The sequence below is a fragment of the Hemicordylus capensis genome, chromosome 11, assembly GCF_027244095.1.
Source record: "Hemicordylus capensis ecotype Gifberg chromosome 11, rHemCap1.1.pri, whole genome shotgun sequence".
NCBI classification, from domain to species: domain Eukaryota; kingdom Metazoa; phylum Chordata; class Lepidosauria; order Squamata; family Cordylidae; genus Hemicordylus; species Hemicordylus capensis.
Window position 1 is genome coordinate 1,326,213 of NC_069667.1, and position 6,002 is coordinate 1,332,214.

Genomic DNA, 6,002 nt, shown 5'->3' on the forward strand with positions numbered 1-6,002 from the left:
ATGGGGAGTCACATGAGGTGCCTCTGGGGTGCCCCTCCAGGCAGTGGGGCCCCCAGACAACTGTCTCCCCTTGCCCTATCATTGTTACGCGCCTGGCCCGATCTCCAGTGGCGGGGAGGGCTGCCTGCTTCTACAGAGCTCCTTCTCCTTGGCAGACTCAGTCAAGCAAAAGAAGAGGAACCCACCTTACGCATTTGCACAATCTTTAGGGCATAGAATCTTCAAGATGCCAACTTTGAAATGACAAATAAAACCGTCAACATTCCTGCTCTTCGTCCCAACTGCCCCTAATAGTCCAACTGTTTCTTTTAAGACATTGAAGCCTGATCCAAACAAGAGTCTCTGGAAAGAGACCAAAAGATGCTCAGCCACTGACGGCTAGAAATGTCAGTCTGCTGTCCTTCTTTATGGTTCAGCTTTCCTGGGGTTCCTAGATAAACACCAGTGCTTGGAAAAAGAGTAACTGGAGCAGCCCTGGGCTTTTCTCCAGACCTCTAAACAGTTTGCACTGGGTTGATTTAACTCCAGCAGGTTTAGTCAGGATTTAGGACCCCTCAGTTCCCCCTTCCCCTGGAGAACAAACATTCCATCTATGTGCAACACCAGTAAGTCTGGGAAGTGTAGCTGGGCCCACAAGGACAGCTTGCGATACAGCCGAGCACGCTTCCAACGTGTGCTGATTCTTTCTAGTTTCAGCTAAGAGTTATCAACAGGGCTGCTGAAACTAGGGGTTTGCATGGGGAGGTTTGGTCCAAATTCTAACCTAATTCCGACTGAACTGCAGGTATGTGTGCCAGTTTGGTCCAGTTGATGGGCTGGGCCAGTCAGTTCAGTGAACTAGCTTGAACTGGTTCAAAGTGGTTCGCAATCAAACCGCTCAAACTGCCCCGGTTCATGGCCGTCCAGTTCAATCACAGATCAGTTCTGGATATCCCCAGCTGAAACACTGGGTAATAATTTGGAGCAAACGTGGGGAAACATCTCGCCTGTAGGCTTCTGCCCTACTACTCACAGGAGGCAGAAACTCTGGGCAACTGCTTCTCGTGCCATCTCCCCCCTAGTGGTGCCCACACTGGCATATCGCTCAGGCCTGCATAGCCCATGATCCACAAAGCTGGCCTCAGCCCATCAATCATGGATGACAACCTGTCAGGCCTTGAGAAACCTCCTGGCTTTTCTGCCTGGCTGGGTAGACCACAAAAACCAGTCAGAGCACTCACTAGGGTTTCCCCCAATGCACCGAGCTAGTCGTGTGGTGCATTGTGGGGTACGTGAAGGCCAGGACACAGCATCCCGGCTTCCAGAGAGCCACGCTATATTCAGCAGTGCAGATCATGTGGGAGTGCAGTCCGTGCGCCCCACCAGCATTGCTGGATCGTCTGGGGGAGAGAAGGTATGTTTTGTGCAGCCTTCCCCCACCCGTCCACTCTCCCCTCCTCCGGGTTGTGTGAATAGCCTTACTATGTGCTTATGGCTGACCAGAAGTGTGAACTTGGGTCCCTCCAGTCCTGGTTCAACTCTATGAGCCCTTTCTCACGACCAGTGAGAAAGGGCTAGCTGATTTGCGGGGAGTTGTGGAAATCAGATCAAATCACAACTTGAAAGTGCTTAGCTCCCCACACACGAGCAGGCTGCCTTCCTTGGGTGGGCAGATTGCCTTCCCAAACAAGCAGCGAATCCTGCCGGTAGCTCCGAGGGTTGGGGTGCCGGGACACGCCATGCCACCCTGCCCCTCCCCCCCTCCCCGGTGTTCCAATAATGCACCATGCAATTGCGGGGTGCATTTGGGGGACCCCCTCCCCTCATCTGCCAGCCCCAGCTGCAAACAGCCGGGGCTGACACAAGCTTGCTCAAACAGGGTGAGGAGAGCGCTCACTCTCCTAACAACTTTAAACCATCATAAACTAAAAGCCTGATAAAACAGGTTGGTTTTCAAAAGTCATTTGAAGACAACCAGAGATGAGGAGGTTTGGGAGTGTGTTCCAGAGCCCTGGGGTAACCCGAGAGAAGGCCCAGTTTTGGGTCGCCACCAAGCGAGCCAGTGGCAGCTCCAACCAGACCTCCCCCAAGGATCTGAACAGGCTGCTGCAGGTTTTGTGAAAAAGAAAAGGCACGCTCTTAAATGGCAACGCTAACTGCACCACTGGGAGAGTTGTCTGGTAGTAGAGCCGGCTCAGCTAGAGGTGCCGTTTCTCATGGAACCACGTTAAAGACGTGTGCAAGTTAAATCTCTGAAAAGGTGACTAAAGGCATCTTGTCTCTGGTGAACAACGGTATAAATGTTCCTGACCACTGCAAGGCACAACCGGCCATTACTTACACACGCTCACACTCAGCAGCTGCTGAGGTCTACTTATGATTGCATAATGTAGGCCATTCTCTGTTTCTAATATGGCTTTACCCAAAAGAACAAATTCCATCTTGACTTTCAGAGCAGTGGAGGGAGGGTTACTCTGCAAAACAACCAAATGCAACTAGTGGTGGGGGTGGTCTTTGGTATGTAAGTCTTGTGAGGGGGGGGGGCGTGCATCCTGAGTGCATGGCCCGGTAGAAATACTAGGATGAGAAACAGCACAGCCACAAATTACAATATTGTGCAGGGGCTCTTTCCAGCTTAAACCCTACCACAGGGTCACTACGGATCTCCTGAGTGTGCTTCCGTACTTCTTCGCAGTCCCTGTGCTGAAAGCAAGGTGACGTTCACACCTCCAGTGCCTTATTTTGGATTTTATCTCTGTGTGATGGTGCTACATTGCAAGTCTGTTGCAGAAAAGCAGCTCTATTTTCCCATTTGATTCTGGGGGTCATTTTCAATACGATCCTGCAAAGCTGAAGCATTCCCTCCCCCGCCTGTGGTAGGGTTTAATCTGGAAAGCACCATGGGTTTGTCTTTTTTTTCCAGGAGAGAGGTACACTCTCTTTCTCTGAGTGACAGGGTAGAGTTGTTCAAACAAGCCGGTCTGTCACAGGAGCTGGGCTCAGGATTTGATTGACAGCTCACAGGAGCTCTGATTAGAGGTGGAACTGTTTGCCTTGATCCGTTTGACCCAGGTAATTGCAGGATATCATCATTAAAGTTTCAAGGCTCTTGTGGCTGGGTCCCTTTCATGTTCTCCTCTCATTTTGTTTTTCAAAGCTGCCTCCTGTCAAGAGGGGCTCGGCAAAAGAGTGGTTTGCATGATGGAGATAGATGTGAGCTCTGCTGCTCCTTCAGGGAAGGTGGCAATTTCGGAGCTCCTCTTCAGAAGGCATCAGAGGCTGGCCTGTGATGATGGAGCGCCTTAATTGCCTCTCAGTGGCTCATCTGTTTTTTCTGGCTTAATGGAACTCTCCAAATTCTTCCTCTTTTGCCAAGATAATGTCTGCATCTGGGGCCGCTCCACAAACAGGCTGGCAGGAGGGCTGGATTCCACTTGGTGGAAATGAGAAGGGACACCCAGTTAGTCTGGGCTCCCCGCTCTGGAGGAGGAACCACACACACACACACACACACACACACACATCCCAACGGTCAACTGCTGGCCAGGCATATTTCCTCTCTTTGGTATCCATTTGCTGGAAAACACTGTCCATCTTGTTCCTTTAGGGGAGACATTAGGAATGGCTTTGAAACATGTGAGTCAGGCACACCTGATGTGAACTAGGTCTCCATTCCCACCTCCTCTGGTATCTAAGGACTTGAGCTCCTGAACAGGAGGCAGATGCATGATATGCGTGTGAGGATAGAAAAGCCCAGTGCATTCTGCTTTCACTTCAGACCCTATAACTGGCTGTCCAGAGGCTGACTTTCCAGACATGGCTGCATTTGAGCTGCAGCTGATCTCTGGTAAGGGCAACTGGATCTCTGTGTTGGATTCAACAATCAATCAAATGTTTTTAACTGTTGGTGGCTTTTTTGTTTTTAAAGAAGCTCTTATGATCAGTTTACTAACATATCTGTGCTAGAAGCCAGCACAGGCTATCACAGAGTGGATGACTATAATGGACAGGACTTATACAATGTGTGGCGAAGAGACATAAATCAGCGGTAGTGCATGGGCTTTGCCTGCAGAAGGTCTTGGGCGTTCACGGGACTGGGAAAGGTCCCTACCTGCCAGTCAGTGTAGACAGTACTGAGCTAGATGGACCAAGGGCTTGACTCTGTAGGAGACAGCTAGTTCCCTTCTAGAAGCACCGACGAGTGTCCCCGTATTCACCTGCTAAATGTCAAAGGGCTGCCATAATACATGGCAATTTCCACCTGGGAGTTCTTGCAGTGGAGTGCTGGCTTCAGCCCTGGACACATTTTCCCATGCTTCTTGTTACAGCTGCATTAAATTCCACTGCATTTAAAACTCTGAACATCATTGGGGTTGTCACAAGAAAAGGTGGTCTAACATCCATCACAACTGCATGGGATGTGCTTTTGGACTTGCACAGCTGAAGAACGGGCACTAGCCTGTCCTAACACAAGGATGGTGATCTGGTGGCCCCTGGACCAAATTTGGACTCACAGATGTTGTTGAATACAACTCCCAGGATCCCCAGCTGCAATGGCTTTTGCTTGGGGATTATGGGAGTTGTAGTCAACTTCTGGGAATCCCTGTTAGAGAGAACACTGGCCCTCTCCACCCCCAGCACAGCATCCCTCCAGTGGCTCTTGCTGGTGTCTATCTTATGTTTCTTTTTAAGATTGTGAGCCCTTTGGGGACAGGGAGCCTTTTTATTTAGAGTGTGTGTGTAAGCCACTTTGGGAACTCTTGTTGAAAAGCAGTATATAAATATTTGTCGTATTCCTGCACCCTGACTTCCTTCCTTCCTTCCTACTACTATTACTTATATATCACTTTTCAGCGACAAGGTTCTCAAAGTGGTTTACACAGAAAAAGAACAAGAAGAAGATGGCTCCCTGTCCCCAAAGGGCTCTCCGTCTAAAAAGAAACACAAGGTAGACACCAGCAACAGCCACTGAAGGGATGCTGTGCTGGGGGTGGAGAGGGCCAGTTGCTCTCCCCCTGCATAACATCAAGAGAATCGCCACTTTGGATGGTGCCTCTCTGCCCAGTTATCAGGGACTGCCTAGCAGTAGTACTGGAGGTAAGCTGGCCGTTTGCCAGGGTGCAGGAGGTTGGAGCTCCCCTGAGTCTTGACTGGAGCCAGCTTGTGCCTTGTGCAATCTCCTCCGGGTTCGAGACTGCCACAACCATGGATCTTGGCATAATGCGCACCTTTCTTTGCTTTTAAAAATATCTAGGTCCTTGAATAAGCCATGAGATGCCTGCTGTTACACTTTTATATTCATTTTATTGGGTTGCTGACTCCATTGGGAAAGGCCAAAGAGGTGCTGCCAGTCTTCTCTGGAGCGGGTTTGTTGACCCTCTTTGATGATGCCATCCCTTCTGAGCAGATGTGGGAGGAGAGCTGGTCTGATGGCAGCAAGCATGAATGGTTCCTTTTGCTAAGCAGGGTCTGCCCTGGTTTGTGTTTGAATGGGGGAGGCTGCTTGTGAGCCCTGTAAGATATTCCCCTCAGGGGATGGAGGAGCCACCACTCTGGGAAGAGCATCTGGATTCCAAGTTCCCTCCCTGGCAGCATCTCCAAGACAGGGCTGAGGGAGACTCCTGCTTGCAACCTTGGAGAAGCCGCTGCCAGTCTGTATAGACAATACTGAGCCAGATGGCCCAAGGGTCTGACTCAGTATATGGCAGCTTCCTATGTTCCTAGGTTTATCTTAATGGCGAAGTCTTCTTTGCTGGGGAGGGGGTTAGAGAGCCTCCCACCCCAATCTTGCTGGATGCTGTCGCAAATTCCACCTGACTCCAGACAAGTCTTTCTACCCCTGAGAATATGGACAGTGGCCACCTCACCCTTGGGCTGAGTAACCGATCTTCTTCTCTCTCCGTCTTTTCCTTTGACAGAGTCACTTCTGATTGATCCCAGTCCGGCTGGTGGCCGCTGCCCTTTGGGGAGGTTTCCATGTGGCAACACAACCGTCTGCCTGCCTCAGCTGCTGCATTGCAATG